The sequence below is a fragment of the Mytilus edulis genome, chromosome 1 (genome assembly GCF_963676685.1).
Source record: "Mytilus edulis chromosome 1, xbMytEdul2.2, whole genome shotgun sequence".
Taxonomy (NCBI): Eukaryota; Metazoa; Mollusca; class Bivalvia; order Mytilida; family Mytilidae; genus Mytilus; species Mytilus edulis.
Window position 1 is genome coordinate 43,797,778 of NC_092344.1, and position 26,633 is coordinate 43,824,410.

At 33.6% G+C, this 26,633-nt stretch overlaps 1 long non-coding RNA gene and 3 other non-coding genes across 4 annotated transcripts; 2 read left to right on the forward strand and 2 right to left on the reverse strand.

Moving 5' to 3' along the window:
- The first annotated feature begins 829 nt into the window (after positions 1-829).
- Positions 830-5,813, forward strand: LOC139512521 (uncharacterized). Its single transcript, XR_011662293.1, has 5 exons — positions 830-1,449; positions 2,193-2,261; positions 3,025-3,649; positions 4,394-4,462; positions 5,226-5,813. It is a non-coding gene; the product is annotated as an uncharacterized lncRNA (long non-coding RNA).
- Positions 5,814-21,978: 16,165 nt separating this feature from the next.
- Positions 21,979-22,097, reverse strand: LOC139508514 (5S ribosomal RNA). Its single transcript, XR_011661285.1, has one exon. It is a non-coding gene; the product is annotated as a 5S ribosomal RNA (ribosomal RNA).
- A 649-nt stretch (positions 22,098-22,746) lies between these two features.
- On the reverse strand, positions 22,747-22,865 carry LOC139507947 (5S ribosomal RNA). Its single transcript, XR_011660946.1, has one exon. It is a non-coding gene; the product is annotated as a 5S ribosomal RNA (ribosomal RNA).
- Positions 22,866-23,562: 697 nt separating this feature from the next.
- LOC139508428 (5S ribosomal RNA) lies at positions 23,563-23,681 on the forward strand. Its single transcript, XR_011661210.1, has one exon. It is a non-coding gene; the product is annotated as a 5S ribosomal RNA (ribosomal RNA).
- The last annotated feature ends 2,952 nt before the right edge of the window (positions 23,682-26,633 follow it).

Consider the following 26,633-nt stretch of genomic DNA (forward strand, 5'->3'; position numbering starts at 1 on the left):
CACCTATTGGATAACATAATACTTGAACCACAAAGGTTATTATTCTAAATTAACAACCAAAATATCGATATCAACACTACGGTGACCAATTGGCAAGTTGTCACCGCAAGTAAATCCTTATCCTTACAAAATAAAGGACTTAATATTATTATACTTATCAATGCTATAATTGTCCAACAAACTGTTTATCCCCCCAGAATTATATAAAAGACCGATTTCAAGCTCTTGTGGGAAGTACAGATAAACTTCCGTTCTGCCCCGGCTACCAAAACAACGTTGTACGAACTAGACACAATATTTTTACCACCCAAAACAATCAATTATTGTACAATCCTCAAGTCATATGAACTAAAATACATGTTATTAAATCTCACTAGCAATTATTCCACCTTATTAGGTTTAAGAACAATACACACAAAATATGTGGGTAAAAAGGGGGAGGCCAGCATTACACTATATTGCACTCTAATTATATGATAAGGATGACTTTCCCAGTAGTTTAGAGTGCTTTCCACAGTTTTAAATACCAGATTTCCACTAGTAAGAATAATTATTTTGGTGTTGGTTTTTTTATAAAATCTTCATTTTTGCATAATTTCTCTGCCAAAATGCACTTTAAGACACAAGAAAATTTTATAGAATGCTTTAACAGGGTCTGTGTATTGTAATTAAAGGTTATAATCAGAAGTTTTGTCCTTGTTTTGACTAGTGAATGTATTCTGGAAGAAATTAATTATACATACACATTGTATTCAAAATAAATGAATATAGCGACGAAAGTGTCATTGCCTTATAGTGCTAAAACAACTTTATTTTTTTTTCAGAAATGGACAAAAATACACAGATTTATTCAGAATGTTATACCGATGAAGATCACATAAAAATATTTGGAAAAATCAGAAGTATTGATTTCAATATGGGTCAGGATCAGTAATAGACCTTGAGATGAGGAACTCAGATGACGTAATTAAAAAAAAATATTAGTCCGCCATACAATTGTGGATGCTGTGATTTTAAAAATGGACATAAATGAACAATAAGAACTGTTTTATAGAGCTGATGTGATGAGAAAAGAAAGATGTAGATTTGACCTGAAATAAATTATTAGAAAGGACAATTTTTTTATTGAATTTTATGATCAGAATTTTGGGATTATTTCATGAGGAGAGTGACATTTTTCACCATCTTCCGGGGTCCAGCAATTTGCGAAAAAAGTAATCTCACTTGCCACCCCGAAAATTTAACCAGACATGTATAAATGTATGAGCTTCGATATGAGCCATCATACATGTTCAAGTAAACGATATGGACTGAGCAACGGAGGAAAACGTTACCATTACGGCCTATGGAGAATTAATTGTAAATGTATACCCAATTTAGAAGCTTAATTCCAGAAGTTTTCAGGCTGATTTATGGATGATTTCACCTTGTACACCACCAAAAATGATGGTTAGTAGTTTTTTATTTATACCTAGTTATTATAAATGGTTTAAGATAAATATTATTGATAAAGATCAGCAAAAACTCAATGAAATTTTCGCTTTTAAAATGCATTACTGGCACGGGGCTGAACACTTTTTTTAGGCACAATCATAACTTTGTTTACTTCCGAGATATCCGAAAGGAATTTGTTTACTATATTGAAAAAGGCAAGAAATAACTTTTAAATATTATTAAATTGTAAGTAAACATGACACAATATAGTCTTTGTTATGTAATTATCACTTCGGTCTACAGGAATACCTGATAATCATGGGAGATAACACACTTCATACGAGTAAAGTGAGATACATCATCGCATGTGCTTTTATCCAATGATTTGACCCCTGGTCAGTAGATATATGCAAAAAAACAGAAAACACATGTACATGTTTTAAGAAAATCATGAATTATTATTTTTAATGCACTTGAGCAAAACAAAAGATATTGTCATTTCTCAGTGAAAAAGGGGGAGGGTCAAACCTTTTTGAAAACAATATTTCTGCACCGATTCAACTATTAAGCTAGTTAGCTACTACCCATTGCTTCTAATATAAAAGGTTTAAATGAAGGTTACTAAGCCACAAGGGAGAAGCATTTGTCTTTCTTTGTAATTAAACTTTCAAGAAATAGATTTTTCTCTCTCAATAATACTTATGTATTTAAATCAAATGATAACACAGCCTGAGTATTTTTTTTTTGTCTTATTTCAGTTCCAGACATATCATTACTTTTTAACCTGAGATGGCAAACTAGAGGTTTTAAAAAGTCCTGAATAACTGGTAAGCATTTTGTTTTGTTAGGCAAGCTCTAAATTGTTTATTTATGGTATTTATGCAATTGAAATTACAGTGGGTATGTTAAAAATATGCAAATATGAAAACTGTTGCTATGGTCTTGATATTGAATGGAAAGGCTTAGTTACAGATCGTTTCGACTCAATATTTCGAGTTAAATCTTGCGGCAACTGTTTCTCACGTAACACTGCAAACTATATTTAGCACTATTTTGATCTGTCGTTATTTAATGACGCCATAATACATGTGATGTCACAATGTTTCCTTTAAAACCTCATGTGGATTTCTCACTGATAAAAGGTTTTCACTGAAATACATGTTAAAAACATTTTTTCTCAAATAGAATTATGTGAAAGGACAAGTTTTGAAAATTTGCACTATATTGCACTCTAATTATATGATAAGGATGACTTTCCCAGTAGTTTAGAGTGCTTTCCACAGTTTTAAATACCAGATTTCCACTAGTAAGAATAATTATTTTGGTGTTGGTTTTTTTATAAAATCTTCATTTTTGCATAATTTCTCTGCCAAAATGCACTTTAAGACACAAGAAAATTTTATAGAATGCTTTAACAGGGTCTGTGTATTGTAATTAAAGGTTATAATCAGAAGTTTTGTCCTTGTTTTGACTAGTGAATGCATTCTGGAAGAAATTAATTATACATACACATTGTATTCAAAATAAATGAATATAGCGACGAAAGTGTCATTGCCTTATAGTGCTAAAACAACTTTATTTTTTTTTCAGAAATGGACAAAAATACACAGATTTATTCAGAATGTTATACCGATGAAGATCACATAAAAATATTTGGAAAAATCAGAAGTATTGATTTCAATATGGGTCAGGATCCGTAATAGACCTTGAGATGAGGAACTCAGATGACGTAATTAAAAAAAAATATTAGTCCGCCATACAATTGTGGATGCTGTGATTTTAAAAATGGACATAAATGAACAATAAGAACTGTTTTATAGAGCTGATGTGATGAGAAAAGAAAGATGTAGATTTGACCTGAAATAAATTATTAGAAAGGACAATTTTTTTATTGAATTTTATGATCAGAATTTTGGGATTATTTCATGAGGAGAGTGACATTTTTCACCATCTTCCGGGGTCCAGCAATTTGCGAAAAAAGTAATCTCACTTGCCACCCCGAAAATTTAACCAGACATGTATAAATGTATGAGCTTCGATATGAGCCATCATACATGTTCAAGTAAACGATATGGACTGAGCAACGGAGGAAAACGTTACCATTACGGCCTATGGAGAATTAATTGTAAATGTATACCCAATTTAGAAGCTTAATTCCAGAAGTTTTCAGGCTGATTTATGGATGATTTCACCTTGTACACCACCAAAAATGATGGTTAGTAGTTTTTTATTTATACCTAGTTATTATAAATGGTTTAAGATAAATATTATTGATAAAGATCAGCAAAAACTCAATGAAATTTTCGCTTTTAAAATGCATTACTGGCACGGGGCTGAACACTTTTTTTAGGCACAATCATAACTTTGTTTACTTCCGAGATATCCGAAAGGAATTTGTTTACTATATTGAAAAAGGCAAGAAATAACTTTTAAATATTATTAAATTGTAAGTAAACATGACACAATATAGTCTTTGTTATGTAATTATCACTTCGGTCTACAGGAATACCTGATAATCATGGGAGATAACACACTTCATACGAGTAAAGTGAGATACATCATCGCATGTGCTTTTATCCAATGATTTGACCCCTGGTCAGTAGATATATGCAAAAAAAACAGAAAACACATATACATGTTTTAAGAAAATCATGAATTATTATTTTTAATGCACTTGAGCAAAACAAAAGATATTGTCATTTCTCAGTGAAAAAGGGGGAGGGTCAAACCTTTTTGAAAACAATATTTCTGCACCGATTCAACTATTAAGCTAGTTAGCTACTACCCATTGCTTCTAATATAAAAGGTTTAAATGAAGGTTACTAAGCCACAAGGGAGAAGCATTTGTCTTTCTTTGTAATTAAACTTTCAAGAAATAGATTTTTCTCTCTCAATAATACTTATGTATTTAAATCAAATGATAACACAGCCTGAGTAATTTTTTTTTGTCTTATTTCAGTTCCAGACATATCATTACTTTTTAACCTGAGATGGCAAACTAGAGGTTTTAAAAAGTCCTGAATAACTGGTAAGCATTTTGTTTTGTTAGGCAAGCTCTAAATTGTTTATTTATGGTATTTATGCAATTGAAATTACAGTGGGTATGTTAAAAATATGCAAATATGAAAACTGTTGCTATGGTCTTGATATTGAATGGAAAGGCTTAGTTACAGATCGTTTCGACTCAATATTTCGAGTTAAATCTTGCGGCAACTGTTTCTCACGTAACACTGCAAACTATATTTAGCACTATTTTGATCTGTCGTTATTTAATGACGCCATAATACATGTGATGTCACAATGTTTCCTTTAAAACCTCATGTGGATTTCTCACTGATAAAAGGTTTTCACTGAAATACATGTTAAAAACATTTTTTCTCAAATAGAATTATGTGAAAGGACAAGTTTTGAAAATTTGCACTATATTGCACTCTAATTATATGATAAGGATGACTTTCCCAGTAGTTTAGAGTGCTTTCCACAGTTTTAAATACCAGATTTCCACTAGTAAGAATAATTATTTTGGTGTTGGTTTTTTTATAAAATCTTCATTTTTGCATAATTTCTCTGCCAAAATGCACTTTAAGACACAAGAAAATTTTATAGAATGCTTTAACAGGGTCTGTGTATTGTAATTAAAGGTTATAATCAGAAGTTTTGTCCTTGTTTTGACTAGTGAATGTATTCTGGAAGAAATTAATTATACATACACATTGTATTCAAAATAAATGAATATAGCGACGAAAGTGTCATTGCCTTATAGTGCTAAAACAACTTTATTTTTTTTTCAGAAATGGACAAAAATACACAGATTTATTCAGAATGTTATACCGATGAAGATCACATAAAAATATTTGGAAAAATCAGAAGTATTGATTTCAATATGGGTCAGGATCCGTAATAGACCTTGAGATGAGGAACTCAGATGACGTAATTAAAAAAAAATATTAGTCCGCCATACAATTGTGGATGCTGTGATTTTAAAAATGGACATAAATGAACAATAAGAACTGTTTTATAGAGCTGATGTGATGAGAAAAGAAAGATGTAGATTTGACCTGAAATAAATTATTAGAAAGGACAATTTTTTTATTGAATTTTATGATCAGAATTTTGGGATTATTTCATGAGGAGAATGACATTTTTCACCATCTTCCGGGGTCCAGCAATTTGCGAAAAAAGTAATCTCACTTGCCACCCCGAAAATTTAACCAGACATGTATAAATGTATGAGCTTCGATATGAGCCATCATACATGTTCAAGTAAACGATATGGACTGAGCAACGGAGGAAAACGTTACCATTACGGCCTATGGAGAATTAATTGTAAATGTATACCCAACTAACGTTAAAAGGACACGGCTTGAAATGTTAATTATGTGAGGGAGACAAAAAGCTGGTTGGCTACTCATTTTTCATAAAATCTAAATCTATCAGTTTTATTTTACCATTCACCATTTTAAAATGTTCTGGCTTAATGTCGAAATCTTATAGAGATCCCAAAGGTTAATAATGAAGGTATGACAACAAACTAGCAAGGTCACCAGCATGCGTCAGTCTATCTGCAATTGTAAGATTCAATGCATTCAGGTCTAGTTCAATTCGAATACAACCGAGAGATCTCCATAGTATGAATAATTATTGTGACCTTCACCGGTAATATACCATTGGCAGTATCCCAACATTTTAATTAATGAAGGATGGTCGAGTTGATCTCTCATTAGTAGATTTTTCATAAACAAGACTAATCTATAGTCTTGATTGATTTCCGGTGTTTTGGAGGTAGACAGTCTCTGAATGACAATTTTTTGACTTTCGAATATTCCAATGTCGACAACCTTTGACCACCCTCCTCCTCTGTTATACTCTGATATTTGTATTTCATTCATGTTTGTACAGTTAAATTTGTACTTTTGATTTATATCCCATCGCATACGACTCCTTTGAATTTGATGTTTTTGCTTAAAATTACACGAGTAACGATTGTTGAAATATCAAAAGACCAGAGCAGTCTTACAGAAAAAAAATTGACACTGTTTGTTTGACCATGATAGTTCTCTTTTCTTCCAATGAATTCAAAGCGAATGGAGATGATCCTTGTCTGAAAATACACAAAATTTGAAAAATTGCTTACAACAAAAACAGATGCGTATCATTGACCGAAGGAAATTGAATGATTTTTGCTCAAGTTCAACAAGAAAAAGGTTGAAATAGTGTAAATGCATACTCAAACAAATATGCGTACATTAGGAGATCCTTACCTAGTGAAATCCTCTTTTTGAATCTTTTTATCCTTCATATGTCTGATAATTCATGAACATTTAATTTTGAACTGCCATCTCTTTAATACCTTAAGTGTTATACCTCTTAAAAACACTCGATCCAATTGGGGTTAAATATTTTATCAAAAATGTATTCCATCGTTCAAAAGGTAAAAACTGTATTGACCCTTAGTGGAGCGATGATATCGTTTTAGCCATTCGCATATACCTTCACGATAGTTAAAAATCTTTTAATTAAATAAGTTGTGTTTAGAAAGTAAGGTCTTTTGTAACAATAAAAGGACAAACATTTTATTAAATAACTAAACTAAATTATATTATCATCTGAAATATAATAAAACAATACTGCATATTTTATCCAGTTAAAAATAGGATTAAATCTATATGCGAGCTAATACATGTTACTGCCCTCCCACGGCTGGTAATCTACACACGCAGAACATTTGGTTCTGCAATGAAAACCGTGAGAGGATTTTCCGGTTGTGCTTGAGTGGAGTAATTGTCACCGCTTCAAAAGGTATGTACATTTCTAAATCTCAATTTTCTTATTCAACTGATCAAAATATTGAAAATCAGAGAATGCTATGCTGTGGTGAATACTTTAACGAAGAGATACATGTATCATTTACTGTTGTACGTAGAGTTGAACTCCTACAAAATCAGTTGCCCCACGAAAAATTGCTTTAAAAAGTGACATTTCAATTTTGAAATGGTTCTATTTACAAACCTACAAGTTCAAATTTAGTTTTTTTTTTAGGCAATGGGTATGAATGTTGTTTTTGGCGGCGTGTACGCTGTCCGGTGTTGATAGACGTCTTAATAATTCCAAAAACTACATTTTTCCATTAAGTCATGCGTGAGGGGATCGGTTCTGATTGAGGACATCGTGAATGCGTGAGGGGAAGTACAAATTATATCTTTATATGAGTCGTTGAAACTTACCTAAATTAGGCTACATTGTTCATTAAAAAACACATAATAATTATTATGTGTGCTTAAAAAAAATTATGAGATTGAATTATGAAATAAATTGTGGGAACCTAGGTTTAATAATATGTTTCACGAAGAATAAAAACAAAAAATGTTGTCAACGATAACCAAAAATACTGCAGAGATGTTGGGGAGTATCTCATTAGTCTTGATTCGTCCTTTTCAAACCCTCAACAATGTCCAAAAACAGGTCGAATGCAGAGTTGTTTAAAGGAAAACGTCCACTCTGTACTAATGAAAAAAATCTTTCCCTTTTCCCTACGTCTGAGAGTTTATCTAAAGCACTTTAAAAACTTTATATTCTTCCTCAAGGTCTTCCATGTGGTCTTTCTCGTGGTCTACTACGTGTTCTTCTTCTGACTTCTTCGTTGTCTAATACATGCTTTTCCTTATGGTCTTCCTCGAGATTATCTTGGCTTTCATCGATGTTCGTGAATAATAAATTCTGTAAATCTGCCTTTTTTGTTTCGAAAATTTCGTGAACAGATTACGTCTAATATATATAGGTGTTGAAGTTTTGATCGGCGATATACTTTTCTTAAATATTTGTGGTGATCTCTGTGACGTATATTTGACGACAGGACTACTTCCAGAGGGTCTAGTTCGCTTCGAGGGCGGGGATGACTTGTATCTCCATGGCTATTTGTAGAGAGTCAATGTTAGTCCTCTTTTCCTTTTTCCTTTGAACAATGGCATTTTCTTAAATTGAACAAACAATTAATAGTTTGATTTCATTGAATCAGTGATCAGTTTACATCTATTAAAGTATAAGGATAAATCTGTGCTTTTTAATCAGCATTGATCACATTTATTGAGTCAACAAAAGTCGCAAAGCCAAAGATTAAAAAAAATGTTTGTCCTTCCCCTCAATGTCCTCAATCAGAACCGATCCCCTCACGCATGACTTAATGAAGAAATGTAGTTTTTGGAATTATTAAGACGTCTATCAACACCGGACAGCGTACAAGCCGCCAAAAAACAACATTTATACCCATTGCCCCCCAAAAAACTAAATTTGAACTTGTAGGTCTGTTATTAGAACCATTTCAAAATTGAAATGTCACTTTTTTAAGCAATTTCTCGTGGGGCAACTGATTTTGTAGGAGTTCAACTCTACGTACAACAGTGAATGATACATGTATCTCTTCGTTAAAGCATTCACCACAGCATAGCATTCTATGATTTTCAATATTTTGATCAGTTGAATAAGAAAATTGAGATTTAGAAATGTACATACCTTTTGAAGCGGTGACAATTACTCCACTGAAGCACAACCGGAAAATCCTCTCACGGTTTTCATTGCAGAACCAAATGTTCTGCGTGTGTAGATTACCAGCCGTGCCTCCTCAATTATTAATTATATGATTTTGATAACTTTATACATTTGAGTAGTTAATGACATGATTTTCATGGTATTTCATATTTCTATTTGTTAATGATATGATTTTCATATTGGTACACATTTACTGTTGTAAATGGAATTATTTTTATACACATCTGCCGTTGTTCATTGTATGATTTCATTTGTTGTTTCACATTTGTCGTTGTTAATGATTTGATTTTCATGTTCTTACACATTTGTAGTTCATTATTTAATTTATATGTTATTATAGTTATCAAAGGTACCAGGATTATAATTTAATACGCCAGACGCGCGTTTCGTCTACACAAGACTCATCAGTGACGCTCAGATCAAAATAGTTATAAAGCCAAACAAGTACAAAGTTGAAAAGCATTGACGAACCAAAATTCCAAAAAATGTTGTGCCAAATACAGCTCAGGTAATCTTTTCCTGGGATAAGAAAATCCTTAGTTTTTCGTGAAGTTCATAGTTTTGTAAACAGGAAATTTATAAAAATGACAATATAATGGATATTCATGTCAACACCGAAGTGCTGACTACTGGGCTGGTGATACCCTCGGGGACGAAACATCTACTAGCAGTGGCATCGACCAAGTGGTGTGAATAGTTATCAAAGGTACCAGGATAATAATTTAATACGCCAGACGCGCGTTTCGTCTACACAAGACTCATCAGTGACGCTCAGATCAAAATAGTTATAAAGCCAAACAAGTACAAAGTTGAAGAGCATTGACGAACCAAAATTCCAAAAAATGTTGTGCCAAATACAGCTTAGGTAATCTTTTCCTGGGATAAGAAAATCCTTAGTTTTTCGTGAAGTTCATAGTTTTGTAAACAGGAAATTTATAAAAATGACAATATAATTGATATTCATGTCAACACCGAAGTGCTGACTACTGGGCTGGTGATACCCTCGGGGACGAAACGTCTACTAGCAGTGGCATCGACCCAGTGGTGTGAATAGTTATCAAAGGTACCAGGATAATAATTTAATACGCCAGACGCGCGTTTCGTCTACACAATACTCATCGGTGACGCTCAGATCAAAATAGTTATAAATCCAAACAAGTACAAAGTTGAAGAGCATTGAGGACCCAAATTTCCAAAAAGTTGTGCAAAATACAGCTAAGGTAATCTTCTCCTGGGATAAGAAAATCTTTAGTTTTTCGTAAAATTCATAATTTTGTAAACAGGAAATATATAAAAAAGACAATATAATTGATATGCATGTCAATACCGAAGTGCTGACTACTGGGTTGTTGGTACCCGCGGGGACGAAAAGTCTACTAGCATTAGCATCGACCCAGTGATGTGAATAGTTATCAAAGGTAGAAGGATTATAATTTAATACGCCAGACGCGCGATTCGTCTACACAAGACGCTCAGACCAAAATAGCTATAAATCAAAACAAGTACAAAGTTGAAGAGCATTGAGGACCCAAAAATCTCAAAAAGTTGTGCCAAATACAGCTAAGGTAATCTATTTCTGGGATAAGAAAATCCTTAGTTTTTCTTAAAATTCATAGTTTTGTAAACAGGAAATATATAAAAATGACAATATAATTGATATTCATGTCAACACCGAAGTGCTGACTACTAGGCTGGTGATACCCTCGGGGACGAAACGTCTACCAGCAGTGGCATCGACCCTGTGGTGTGAATATTTATCAAAGGTACCAGGATTATAATTTAATACGCCAGACGCGCATTTCGTCTACATAAGACTCATAATGACCCTCAGATAAAAATAGTTATAAAGCAAAACAAAAACACAGTTGAAGAGCATTGAGGACCCAACATTCCCAAAAAGTTGTGCCAAATATTAAACATTTGTCGTTGTTCGTTGATTTTTGGCTTCCATTTCCTATTATGGTTTCCTTGAAAATGGGTTGCTGCTTACAATGAAGCTATTGAACAAAGGTTTCCAAGGGGAGAATTGGTAAGCATCCCTTCGAATATTTCATGGACGCAATCATGATTTGGTTGACTGTCAAGAAATATTTGTTTCACAGATGCCGATGTATATGTTCCGATTGTCATAATCACAATCTTGTCCTCATTTCTCGAATGTTACTTACTGAATTAGACTTATCATTGTGATTTGATCTAACTTGAGCAAAACAGCGGATACCACATGTTGATCTGTTTCCTGAGAATTGAAGGATCAGCCCTTGTTCATGTTTTTTGTTGTTGGTTTTTTTTGGGGTGGGGGTGGGGGGGGGGGGGGGGGGGTCATTCCTGTGTTTTCTATGTGATATTTTGTGTAATTTTGCATGTTGTTTCGTCGTATTTCGTTTGTTTGCCAGTTTGTTTTCGACTTATGCGATCAAATAACCCTTTGGTATATTTCGCCACTATCTTTCGTTTTCCTACAAATTTGCAGTTGTTAATAATGTGCTTTTCATGTTGATATACAATTGCAGTTGTTCATAGTATGTTTTTAATTTTACATATTTGCCATCGCCTATTGTATGGATTTCATGATAATACTCATTCAACGTCGTTTATTGGATGCATTTCATGTTATTACACATTTTCTTTTTTGTCATATGCTTTTATTTTGTTACACATTTGTGTTGTTTGGTATCATGTTTTACGTGTTATTACACATTTACTGATGTAATTGTATGATTTCTTTGGTGTTACACATCGGTTACTGATCGTATGCATTTAATAATGTAACATATTTTTCGTTGTTTTTAGTACGATTTTTATTATGTTACAAATTCCCTCTATTCCCTGTTTGAATTTCACTTTGTTACACAAGATTTTGCCTTTTTTATATATTATATATTATATATGTTCCATGACTGTCATTTAAAGGCTTGCACGTTTAAACTATCTGCTTGCGTTTTTCAAGATGGTCACGTAAAATAATGTTAAAGAAATATGTCTTTCTAGCCTAATCAACACTTACGATTACAGTAGTATTAGCAAATATCATTGTATTGTAGTTTGATTTTCACTTTAAACTATAATCAAGAATATGCTTAAAGAAAGCGGGTAGGAAAAAATCTCTCTCCTCCCTTAACTACTTAATCTCATTACATAATTTTTGTCACGATGAAAACAACATATTAAAATCTTTTTATCCTACAATTGGCAATTGTCTTATCATACAGTAACATCCCAACATATATCGCTAGCCTGTATTTGTATACTGTATAGATATCGTTTTAAAGCTCCGCCCACTACTGGAGTATTTTTGTGCATTGCTGTTGGCGAGTGTTGTATGAAGATGTGCAACCTAATGAGTAGTGAATGCACGGACAGTTCGATATTCTGAAGCGGAGACAAAGCACATTCTGTTGTCTTTAATCAGACAATGTTTTGTTATTTCTTTTTACTGTTGAAATTAGTTGTTATATGATATGATACATGAGTATTAACTTTAAGTTATGTAGTATAAGAAACAATTAGAGATTCTTTTCGGCGTTCTGGTCATCAGCTAATTGTGTGATATGTTTTGAGAATACTACGTGGGCCCCAAATGATTTTAAATGAAAAATAAATGCAATAAATTTGAGTTTTTCTGTTTTTCAAAGCAAAAACAATTTACAAAATTATTTGCAGGATACAGACAATAAATGGTTAGTGTTTTACCTATCAGCAGTATTTTTATTCGGCCCAAAACAGGATGAATAGCATGCTAAAGCTCGAATCACACCTATTTCTCAGCCTCGAACACAAACAGCTGATATCAAAGATTAGGTAAAACTGATATCGCTTTCAAACAAAACCGACATTCAAAACGTATAAAGGACAACGTGCACCACTGAAAAGTAAAGCAACAGCAACACGAACCCATTGTCAGACGAATCTGATGGTGATATCAAGATCTCCAGAAGGCAAAGTAGAATCAGCTTCACATGTGGCACTCGTTGCTCATTGGATATACAGAGGATAACTGTAGTTGTGACAATTGCAATATTTTTTTTTTGCAATTTAAATTTTGGAATGGAATCAGATGATGTTAAGCTGTTTCACCATTTGTGACGCCATAAATATATTTCTACCGACACGAACTTATTTCGCTACGAAAGAGACTGTATATAGATTGTACATCACAATCATTTAAACAGTCAATATAATTTAACTAAGATGATAGACTTGCTGTTGTATAAGGTACCATTTATAACAACCTACTAATATTATGTAAATCATGTACTATCAGATAGTTCACTCAAAGGTCTTATTGTATATAAACACGACTTTAGCAACACTATAGCATAAATTCAGCTGCGCAAATAATGAAACACCAACCTCATGCACACACACACACACACACACACACACACACACACAAACTAACGATGAGGAAGAATCACAATGAAGATTAAAACCAGTTGAAACCGGTCAGTTTTAAAGTATTTGAGAAGGTCGACTAGAGAACAAATACAGCCTACAATGCCACATCACATGCAGTACAACACATTTGTTGGTAAGGCAACATCTAAAGAAATATTTGAATAAAAAAATATAAATAAACAACCGTAAATTAATTTATGACTTACCAACTCTTTGTTTATTTTATTCATTATGGGGATCAAACATGTTCCTTTTTTAGTTTAAATCCTTTAATGTGTGTATTTTTCGTAACTTGCTTCATAGTTTATTGCTTTTAGAAATTTTAATCGAAAAAAACACAAATTGTTATTGATTGCTTTGTTAACAGCTCGTACATTTTATTTTTTTAATAATCATAAAAGTAAAGCCATGTTTGAATGCTCACAATTTCACTAGATTTTTTAAACCCTTACATCAATGATTTCAAACTATTAAAACCATCTGTTAGGTGCTATTATTTAAGTCATCAAATATTGCCTGGCCTTTTAATTTCTAAATGGGTCAAAATCTTTAATTGTTTTTACATAGGCGGTAATGGTAACGTTTTTTCCTGTAGCTCAGTCCATATCGTAAACATGGATATGTATGATAGCTCGTGTCGAAGCTGTGACATTTTCACATATGTGGTTAAATTTTCGGGGTAGGAAGTGAGATTACCTTTTCCGTAAATTAGCATACCCCGAACATCCTTTTGTGATGCGGCTCCTTGTGGTAAAATATCCCCTTTTTAACACAATAAGTTCTTTGAAAATTTAATACTTTGAACACATTTAATAGCTCCATAGTTTTTACACATTTATTCTATGTTCCTCTACTTTCCTAATCACAACAAATGGTTAAGTTCAGTCATTTGTAAAAAATAGAAACATGTCCAATATCACTACACAGATATTTTTTCTTTACACGTGACTTTTGAGTTCCTCATTTCTAGGCGCATTAGGGATGTTGTCCCAAATGAGATGATAAAAAATTCTAAATTTGTTTTCAAATTCAGATTTTATGAATGAAGTTTTCTACTTACCACCTGAGAAATATACTACGGATATTACTTTCCTTATCAGTCCAAACTTCGCAATTAAAATAAAACATCTAGATGAGGGATATACTTCCAACCGGAACACGTCACCTACATGCTTTACTTTACATGTACCCCAGTTTTGTTTTTTCTATTTTTCAGTAACATTATTACTACTATAGAAAATTACGTGGGGAGGTTGGGTGGGTAATTATCAGGTGGTAAGTAGAAAACTTCATTCATAAAATCTGAATTTGAAAACAAATTTAGAATTTCATTTCATTCATTTTCTACTTACCACCTGAGAAATATACATACGGAAAGATTACCTCTCTGGTGGTAGGGTAATTTTCTATGGCTCTGCGTCTCTTCATCCTTGGTATAATCTCTACTTCATACCACTTTTTCATTTTAAAAACATTCTTCTGTACACTATACAATATTTACAATGTCTTCATTTTTTTTTTATTTTCTTTAGTCTTTTTATCTTTTTTTTTTTTTCGAACTGCACATTACAGTAAAAATATATCAGTTTTTTTTATGATTTTAAAAACAATCTGTTATATACACATCAGGATAAAACCTTAACATCTACATTTCTCAAATAAAACTTGATGAAAGTTGTATCTGTAGACCAGTCAGCTGACTCTAAAATACTCTTCATACTAGCCCCATTGAATAAGGCTCATGAAGGTCCAATTGCTCTCGTACTGTGAGCTTTTACTTTAAAATCTGTATTTGCATATGCCATTTTGATGGTATTCACTAACCACCTAGAAATTGTTTGCGATGTAACCGGTTTGAATGGTTTAACCGTTGACAAGAAAAGTTTTCCTTCATCTTTCCTTGTTTCTTCTGTACGTTTCAAATAAATCGCAATGGCTCTTTTAGGATCCAGTTTTTTTTTATTGTGTTCAAAGTAAGGCACACAAATTTTAGTTCCATAATGATTTGGTCTATCTTGTTTTGATAAACCTGGTCTCAAGAAAACAAGTCCTTTCTTCTGAACATTCACAAACCCCTCTCCTATCCTCAATGCTTGTAAGTCTGAGCACCTCCTGTACGTTGTGATTGCTGTAAGAAAAACCACTTTATAAGTTAAGCATTTAATATCACCTTTCAATAAAGGTTCAAAAGGAGACTTTTGCAACATGTCTAACATTTTTTGTAAATCCCATTCTGGGGCTAAATTTACTTTAGGAGGTCTAGAATTGAAAACCCCTCTAAGTAGTCTAATAATATAGGGATGTTGCCCAATTGGAACATTATCTATTGGAGATAGCAATGAAGATAACATTGACCTATAACCTGCTATAGTACGGTATTGTAAACCTGAAGTGTACAAATGAGATAAAAAATCTGCACATTCTGCTAAAGTAGCTGCATAGGGATCTTTTTCCCGTTCACTACACCAACTATGAAATCTTTTGAATTTACAAGCATAGTCTTGCTGTGTGCCCGATCTCCATGATACTCTGAGAAGCTTTCTAGTTTCTCTTGAAAATCCCTATTTCTGAAATTTTTGTGGAGAGCAGCCAGGCTGTTAGCGTGAACACTTCAGGATTTGGATGGTAATTGTTTGTTTTTGGTTGATACAGTATATTTTACCTTATTGGTAGTCTTATTGGACTTGCTACTGATTTTTTAAGAAGCTCTGTGTACCAATGTCTTCTTGGCCACATTGGAGCTATCAGAATTAGTCGACAGTTGAATTGACTCATGTGTTTTAGTACTTTTGGAATTAGACATATTAGTGGAAATTCATATGCCCACATTTTTTCCCATGATATCGACAGAGCATCTACTGCTAGAGCACTGGGATGAGGTATCCAAGTACAAAACACTGGTCTCTTGTGATTGTGTACCGAGGCAAACAAATCTATTGTTGGTTCTCCCCACATTGCAAACACTGATTGAACTATCTGATTGTTCAGTGTCCACTCTGTGGGTTGTATTTTGTTTCGAGACAGATGATCTGCAAGAACGTTTAATTTCCCCGCTATGTGAGCTACTCTGAATGTCAGATTGTTCTGAATAGCCATTTTCATTATACACCATGTCTTGTAACAAAGGTGTATGGACTTGGTGCCCCCCTGTTTGTTTACATATTGAACGACTGTTGTGTTGTCGCATTTGAGTAGCACCTTTTGATTTTGTAATTGTGGTAGGAAATGTTGTACTGTTCGAATTACAGCTTCCAATTCCAAGAGATTTATGTGTTGTTTCTGTTCTTGAACAGACCAAAAACCTTGAAAAATCTGATTGTTCATGTGACCCCCAAACCCTGTCTTTGAAGCATCTGTTGTTATTGTGAGGGTTGCTGACCACTGGTGTAATGATTTGCCCTTGGTAGTGTTTGCTCTGTCCAACCACCAATTCAAATGATCTTTTAGGTGTTGAGTAAATGGAATTTGATAAGTGAGATCTCTGGTGGATGGTTTCCAGAAATGAAGTAGATGTAATTGGATAGGCCTCATATAAAGACGTGCATTGGGGATCAATTCTATGCAAGACGCTATCAAACCCAACAACATTAGATAATCTCTTGCCGTATTGCGTCCCTTCATTAAGCTTATCACTAACATTTCTAACTTTAAAATTCTTTCTATAGTTGGAGAAACTATCTCCTTCTTGAAATTGAACAATGCCCCTATGTAAGTGATCTCTTGTGATGGGATAAGAGAAGATTTTTGAAGATTTACTATAAATCCCAGTTTTATCAGAAGATTGAGTGTTTTCTCTGTCTGAAATTAGCATTTTCTCTTGAGCATTCACTAGCAACCAATCGTCCAAATAAGTTGCTAGGCGTATGTTTTGGATTCTCATATGAGCTGCTACTACAGTAACTATTTTTGTGAACACTCGAGGTGCTTGAGAAGGACCGAAACACAGAGCTACAAATTGGTAACATTTGCCTTGTATGCAAAAACGTAGAAATTTTCTGTGTGTTTTGTGAACTGGAATATGGAGATATGCATCTTTCAGATCGAGAGACAACGCTCAGTCTTGGGGTTTTACTAGATTCAAAACTTTTGTTAAAGTGTCCATTTTGAAATGTTGCTTCCTCAGATGCTGGTTGAGAGGTTTTAAGTTGATCACAGGTCTTAAATCGCCTGTTTTCTTGGGAACCAGAAAAGGTGTACTGTAAAAACCTTGATGTATCTCTGCTTGAGGTACAATCTCTATTTTATTTTTTTCTATTAAATCTTCTACCTCTGCTAAAATAATAGGTAGATTCCTCGCATTGACAGAAGTGTGTTTTATACCTGTCAAAATAGGAGTTTCTTGAAATTCTAATTTCAAACCCTCTTGTAAAGTTTTCAGTACCCATTGATCGTCTGTTATTGATTCCCATTCCTGAATAAAATGTTTTAACCTCCCTCCCACTGGTATCTGAGGCAACAACATTAGATTTTTGGCGCCAGGAACTATACTTTTTCTTCACATTAGAGAAAGAACTTACCCATGGTTTGGTAGCTTGTGTCTGTTTACTAGATGACTTGAACTCCCCAAAGTTCTTCTTTGGTATCTTAAAGTTACTGTCAAATTTAGGCTTTTTCACAAATGTTGACTCTGAAGTAACTGTAGCTGTTGGTTTTCTTTTACCCAACTGTGAACCAAGTGTAACTCTTCTATTATCATGTAAAACTTCAGCTAATTGTTTATTTCTGTCAGTTTTCTCTTTCATCTTAGTATCAAACTGTGAACCAAATATACCATCTGCTGTTAATGGTAAAGTCACAATTGTATTAGCATAGTCTCTTAGTTCATTTAGACCTGTATCATACATGGTAGCACGACGACGTATCATGTGGTGAAAAGCTCCAGTTCTCGCCGTCTGATCTAAACTTTTGGTTGACAAAGCAAATATGTCTCTTACATTCTGAATTGCACTATCTAAATTTGGCGAATCAGATGTTAAATTATCCAATAAATTTCCACTTGCTTGTTGCAAGTAACAAGTCGTGATCAATCCCATGCGGGCCGCAACTTGACCCTGATAAGCTAACCTTTCAAGTGACTTTAAGTTCTTAGTAAATAAACTTGGGACTCTGACAAAAGCAGCTTTTAGACCATATCTTTTCATCAGTAAACTTTCTACTGTATTATCCATTGTCGGTACATTGAAGTATTCTTGACAACTTGCATCTAATGGGAAACTTTGTCTATAATTTTCCTTATAACTAGTGATTTTGTGAAGAGTCTCTGATCTCCAAGAACCACGTAAAACATCAATCTGGTTTTGTTCTAACACTAAACCTGTTTTCTCAGTCTTTAACGAAGTGTAAGCATCTAGACCAAATTTGTCACCTAGTGTATGACTCACAGAATTATCTTGCTTCTCTGTTTCACACGATTTCTCATTTCTGTTACCTAAATATTTCTGGAACCTGTCATGTTTACCAGACTAAAACTGATCTACTGTCACAAGTAATGACATCTTCATGATCAGAATTTCTAGAATTCTCAGAGCCCTCTGCACTGAATAAAAAGCCACTATTATAATGTTCCGAATCCGAAATTCGAACAGATAGTGTTTCAATATCATCATCGCTATTTTGGTGCTCATTAATAGCACTATTCAACGGGATAAGAGGTCTGCGAGCAGCACTAGATGCCTCGACTGTGACCGTATTTTGATTCTCATGTTCTGACCTTGGAACTTCATTTCCGGTGTCAGTTAACTTATCATGAAGTAAATCAAAGAATTTACCCATTTTAGCATTCATTGAATCAAATTGTCTGTCCTGTTCTTCAATTCTTGCCATCTTACGACTTTCTAAGTCTGACAAATTGTCTTTCTTGCTACGAGAAGAAGTACGTTTCTTACCTTTCTTCCCGGCAGCGGAAGTGACTTTATCGGAGGCCATTGCATTATCCTCTAACACAGAAGAAGTGTCTTCCTCGACATAGGCATCCGAGCCTTCACTTCTCATTATCTTAAACTTATATAAATTAAATAACTTTGAAAATATTTTTTTTTAACGTCTGAACTCTTCGGCGCAAAAAATAAAACTGGGGTACAGGTAAAGTAAAACATGTAGGTGACGTAGTTCCAGTTGGAAGTATCTGCGTCATCTAGATGTTTTATTTTAATTGCGAAGTCTGGACTGGTAAGGAAAGTAATATCCGTATGTATATTTCTCAGGTGGTAAGTAGAAAATGAATGAAATCAAATCAAAACACTATAAATAACTTTTTTTTAAATATCCTTTATTTGAAAATGGTAAAAAATCATTTATTGTTGATCGGAAAAATAATCATCATAATAATTTTAGCAACTTGTCAGGTTTTTAGCAACTATGACAATAAAAACCTTGCATCTATTCATATAAATATTCTATTATAAAGAATACAAAAAAAAGAAAATTGTGATTCATTGTTGAATAAAACCCGAATCTAAATTGTGAGAATAATAGTATTGCCTTGGGAACAAATATGTACTCCTGGTATCTATGATGAATTGTTTTGGTAATATCAAGTTGGATGTTTTCAATTTCAATGTCTGTATTCATCTTGATGAATGCATTGTTTTATAATTACATTAGATTTTTGTTTAATTATGGTACGTCATTCTGATTGGCTACACTGCAATCTCGCGTTATTCCTTAATCAACTTCATTACACAATAAAATGTATCATTCATAATGACACGAGGTCCTACAATAAAGTGCACAGGTAAACTAAATGGAAACTTGATAAACATCGTGTTTTAATGATCCTAGCTAAAAAATGTAATTATAAGTATTGAATGCTATGGTTTGTAACTTCATAGGGTTAAAAAAAAAAAGCGTTGACGGTGCGCACATTTTTAGAATGAAGCGCTTCCTATGAAAGTTATTACACATATTATTTTAATACAATGAGAGGAAGTAGACAGGGGGATCATATAATATAAAAAAGAAGATGTGGTATGATTGCCAATGAAACAACTATCCACAAGATACAAAAATGACACAGACATTAACAACTATAGGTCCCCATACGGCCTTCAACAATGAGCAAAGCCCATACCGCATAGTCAGCTATAAAAGGCCCCGATATGACAATGTAAAACAATTCAAACGAGAAAACTAACGACCTTATTTGTATAAAAAATGAACGAAAAACAAATATGTAACACATAAACAAACGACAACCACTGAATTACAGGCTCCTGACTTGGGACAGACACATACATAAATAAAGTGGCGGGATCCTAACCCTCCCCCTAACCTGGGTGAGTGGTATAACAGTACAACATAGGAACGAACTATAAAAATCAGTTGAAAAAGGCTCAACTCATCAGATGGACAAAAATACAAGTGGAAGTAGCATACTCTATTTATATTTAATTAATATGTAAATTATATTCTTAATTTGTTTATTCAAAATAAGTATTCAGCTGTTACATGTATACTGATAACAACACAAATTGATTTTTTTGTTTCTAAATGTTTACTTTGCATAATTTTTCAGTGAGTTGTTAAATGGCTAATCTTTCTGGTTACAAACACAGCGTTTGTTTCTTTAAATTTTTATAATAGATAGACAGACGCGCGTTTGATAAATTACATATTTATATGTACAACATTTGCGACATTGTAAATCATTTAAATTGAGGATGGAAACAAGGAATACGTCACAGAGACAGTGTCTCTTTGACGTATTTCCCGTAGACAATAACCCGATCAAAGAGCCATCAATGGGTCTTTAACACGGGGAGAAAATCTCGGACCCTAAGGCATTCTTCAGCTCAACCAATTGATATCTTTGAGTATAAAACGACAGCGAAAGAAACCTTTGGAGGTTGTTTGACTTTTGAAAGCATAACCGAAAGCAAACATTTTATCCTATGATGTTACTGCTTAATCTTCCAATTAGAACCCCTAGCAATTCACAGTGTACATGTATATATTACAAAATTCAATGTTTAATTCATTTTCCTGTTGAATTTGTTCACCTTTTTTCGTATTTATTTATAAGTGTGTACTTACATATATTCCATACATTTAAATCTTATTTTTTTTTTATACATTTAAATCTTATTTAAACAACAGTCAAAAATACTTTTGGTAGTTCAGAGGTATACCGCCATCTTGAATTGTATAACCACAGTAAATAATCGGTCTAGTTCTTTGCCCCAATCTACAAATTGAGAGGCAGATCTGCAATTTATTGGTTACACTGTTTATTTATATGAAGAAACGTAGTTATAAATTGCATTATCGAAAATGATTTAACAAATACCAAATATTTGTGCTTTTAGAATTAAGTTTTCAAATAAGCCATTTAAGGGGAGATAACTCTTTTAGTACAAAATTTATACTAAACATATAGGGATTTTTTAATTTTTTACTTGTAGCAAGAACACAAGTTTGGTAACACCATCTTTTCTTTTTATTTTCTTAAAACATATTATAAAAACTATCTTCTCATATTTTTTCTTTTTATGCACAAAAGTGGGTTGTTTTTCACGAACAATCTAAGCAAATTTGGGCAATTTTGAACGACTTCTCTGAAGGTGCGAAAAAATACAAATATTAAAAAAAGAAAAAGAAAAGAAATGTCTACACCACCCGGTATTCCCAGGCGGTCACCCATCCAAGCACTAACCGGGCTCGACGTTGCTTAACTTCGGTGATCGGACGAGAACCGGTGTTTTCAACGTGATATGGTCGTAGACACAGAAGTGTTAAAATTTTCTGTATATAAAGTTAGGAGCTGCCGGAAGTCGTCTATAAAGCATTTCTTTACAAAATGTGTATCAAATTAAACAAGTTTCAGATATAATTTACAAAACAAGCAGAATTTGATATTTCAATTGAAAAATAAAAACTGCCCTACACAAAAAAATAAATAAGTCGCACAGCGGGATGGGTCCGCGGAAATTTGGAGTCAAACGAAATTCACGGGCAAATCATGCATACAAAAACTACAATTTCGGCAAAAGCGGGGAATATCATTTCGTCTGAAAAGAAAAGGGCAGTCTTATTCCATGATATAAAACGAAGCTGTGAAACAAATACAGAGACGTGAAAAAAACGGCATACACGGCAGAGCAGCCTTGAAAGGAGACAAATTGAGAGGAGAGAAAAAAAATCACTTACCCGGCTTGCCGTGTGAAATCCAACGTATAGCCTCAGTTTCAGAAGCCGTCGCTATGACATTCGATTATAGAACAGTAGCAAGGGGAGAAAACTTTGTTTGACCAACGTTGCTACTGTTCTAAACCTTGCTATCAAAAATTCATGTTTCAGTAATAAAATCTATAAACTTTTTCACTTCTCTGAAGGTGCGAAAAAATACAAATATTAAAAAAAGAAAAAGAAAAATGTCTACAACACCCGGTATTCCCAGGCGGTCACCCATCCAAGTACTAACCGGGCTCGACGTTGCTTAACTTCGGTGATCGGACGAGAACCGGTGTTTTCAACGTGATATGGTCGTAGACACAGAAGTGTTAAAATTTTCTGTATATAAAGTTAGGAGCTGCCGGAAGTCGTCTATAAAGCATTTCTTTACAAAATGTGTATCAAATCAAACAAGTTTCAGATATAATTTACAAAACAAGCAGAATTTGATATTTCAATTGAAAAATAAAAACTGCCCTACACAAAAAAATAAATAAGTCGCACAGCGGGATGGGTCCGCAGAAATTTGGAGTCAAACGAAATTCACGGGCAAATCGTGCATACAAAAACTACGATTTCACACGGCAAGCCGGGTAAGTGATTTTTTTTCTCTCCTCTCAATTTGTCTCCTTTCAAGACTGCTCTGCCGTGTATGCCGTTTTTTGCACGTCTCTGTATTTGTTTCACAGCTTCGTTTTATATCATGGAATAAGACTGCCCTTTTCTTTTCAGACGAAATGATATTCCCCGCTTTTGCCGAAATTGTAGTTTTTGTATGCATGATTTGCCCGTGAATTTCGTTTGACTCCAAATTTCTGCGGACCCATCCCGCTGTGCGACTTATTTATTTTTTTGTGTAGGGCAATTTTTATTTTTCAATTGAAATATCAAATTCTGCTTGTTTTGTAAATTATATCTGAAACTTGTTTAATTTGATACACATTTTGTAAAGAAATGCTTTATAGACGACTTCCGGCAGCTCCTAACTTTATATACAGAAAATTTTAACACTTCTGTGTCTACGACCATATCACGTTGAAAACACCGGTTCTCGTCCGATCACCGAAGTTAAGCAACGTCGAACCCGGTTAGTACTTGGATGGGTGACCGCCTGGGAATACCGGGTGTTGTAGACATTTCTTTTCTTTTTCTTTTTTTAATATTTGTATTTTTTCGCACCTTCTGAGAAGTGAAAAAGTTTATAGATTTTATTACTGAAACATGAATTTTTGATAGCAAGGTTTAGAACAGTAGCAACGTTGGTCAAACAAAGTTTTCTCCCCTTGCTACTGTTCTATAATCGAATGTCATAGCGACGGCTTCTGAAACTGAGGCTATACGTTGGATTTCACACGGCAAGCCGGGTAAGTGATTTTTTTTCTCCCCTCTCAATTTGTCTCCTTTCAAGACTGCTCTGCCGTGTATGCCGTTTTTTGCACGTCTCTGTATTTGTTTCACAGCTTCGTTTTATATCATGGAATAAGACTGCCCTTTTCTTTTCAGACGAAATGATATTCCCCGCTTTTGCCGAAATTGTAGTTTTTGTATGCATGATTTGCCCGTGAATTTCGTTTGACTCCAAATTTCTGCGGACCCATCCCGCTGTGCGACTTATTTATTTTTATGTGTATGGCAGTTTTTATTTTTCAATTGAAATATCAAATTCTGCTTGTTTTGTTAATTATATCTGAAACTTGTTTAATTTGATACACATTTTGTAAAGAAATGCTTTATAGACGACTTCCGGCAGCTCCTAACTTTATATACAGAAAATGTTAACACTTCTGTGTCTACGACCATATCACGTTGAAAACACCGGTTCTCGTCCGATCACCGAAGTTAAGCAACGTGGTGGTCGAGTGGACCTTTAAGTGACTGGACGTTGTGTTTATGTCTAAGGAAATATTTACTATGTTATAAGTGATTGCTCGGATTTCCAAGCATATTTTCGGAATATAAACGTTCTAACTTGTATCAGAAGTAAGTTTTTGACTTTAATTATAACAAAACTGTCGTTTGTAATGTTTTACATTATTGTAAACATTGTCGTATAGAAAGAGGCTACCCAAGGGTGAATTATATTATAATGGAGAGACTTCCATCCTTATTAAGGAGTACTATTGAAAATGCTTGTGAACAATTTCGAAATATTACATTTACTGTGCATGGTGAAAGTGACAGAGCACGTATTTCTATAATGTTTGCAAATGAAGATACAAATAAAAGTAAACGTAAGTCGATTTCAACTGTCAACCGTGACAAAAAACGAATGAAAGAGTATAACAACAGTGTTGAAACTATTTCGAATATTGAAAATCATATCGAGATGATTCATTCAGATTGTGTATTTGAAAGCAATAAAATACAGGACGAAACAGTGGCGGCAAATACATCGGATATAATGGACATTGAAGATAACCCGTCTGAGGCCTCCGTTATAGCATGTTCATGTAACATTGAAACCGGTATAGAACGTCCAAATATAGAACTGAGTGCAATCGATACAGGTAAAGAATTGTCTGTATCAGTTAATTGTGTCAATAGAAAAAATGTAAATAAAAACAAAGGTAGATTATCCATGGACAAAATTGAAAGGAATAAATGTAATACAAAAGATGATGAACTTTCAGAATTTCCGCCGCTTAGTAAAGTAAATTACAGGGATATTCTATCTGCTACATCTCAACGCAATAATTTGGTAGAAAATAATGACAAAAGTAAACAAACATTTCCGTCAAATATTGCAACTGATATAAAGTTAATTCCAAAATTTGTTTTGAAACAATCAGGAGGTCGTAACGAATTGTTGATCGGAAAAACATTGAGGAATCGTCTGATATTGTATCATATAGATGAGAAAGAATTTGAAATACTCGATTGCAGTGACCGAGGTTTCTATAAATTTAATAAAGTGTTGACTGAAGATTTTCGTGATGTAAGAACTATACCGAAATTGATGACTGATGATGTGAGAAAAGGACTAGATGAGATGATAGAATTTGCGACAAATAAAAAACTTTAAATGTTTTATTATTTTATTATATGTTGATTTGTAAGAGAGATAGTTTGTATGTTGTTTGTGAGTATGTTGTGGAAAAGTTTTTCCAAATATTTTGAAAATTTTTGTGCTCTGTTTGCATGTCTTAAAATAGCTGATGATTGACTCGATATTTAATACTTCGAATTTTGATTGCATTGTGGAATGGAATCCAGCCCAGTGCGAACAATATTTTCTATTGTATTATTTTTTGTCCTCTGTCGGAAAATAAGACGTCATAATCATTTTTCACTCAAAATTTTCTTTGTATTCTGTGTAAGCTTTTTATCAATTTGAATGTATGTGCTGAATGGTAGATAAGAGTGAGTTAGAATATAAGTATATGAATATTTTTCTATAAGGATATAATATGATATCTATATATGAGTATATAACCAGATAATTGTGTTCGTGACAAATATTTCACGCATTTGAATTGTAAATGTAGAATATTGAATGTTTCTTTTCAGAGAAAGGACAGTAATTGATAATAATGTTTTTCATTGATGTGTAATTCTGAACTGTGATATGTAAATACGAAGTTTGATTATAATAAAGATAAAAAAAAAAAACCGGTTCTCGTCCGATCACCGAAGTTAAGCAACGTCGAGCCCGGTTAGTACTTGGATGGGTGACCGCCTGGGAATACCGGGTGTTGTAGACATTTCTTTTCTTTTTCTTTTTTTAATATTTGTATTTTTTCGCACCTTCAGAGAAGTGAAAAAGTTTATAGATTTTATTACTGAAACATGAATTTTTGATATCAAGGTTTAGAACAGTAGCAACGTTGGTCAAACAAAGTTTTCTCCCCTTGCTACTGTTCTATAATCGAATGTCATAGCGACGGCTTCTGAAACTGAGGCTATACGTTGGATTTCACACGGCAAGCCGGGTAAGTGATTTTTTTTCTCTCCTCTCAATTTGTCTCCTTTCAAGACTGCTCTGCCGTGTATGCCGTTTTTTGCACGTCTCTGTATTTGTTTCACAGCTTCGTTTTATATCATGGAATAAGACTGCCCTTTTCTTTTCAGACGAAATGATATTCCCCGCT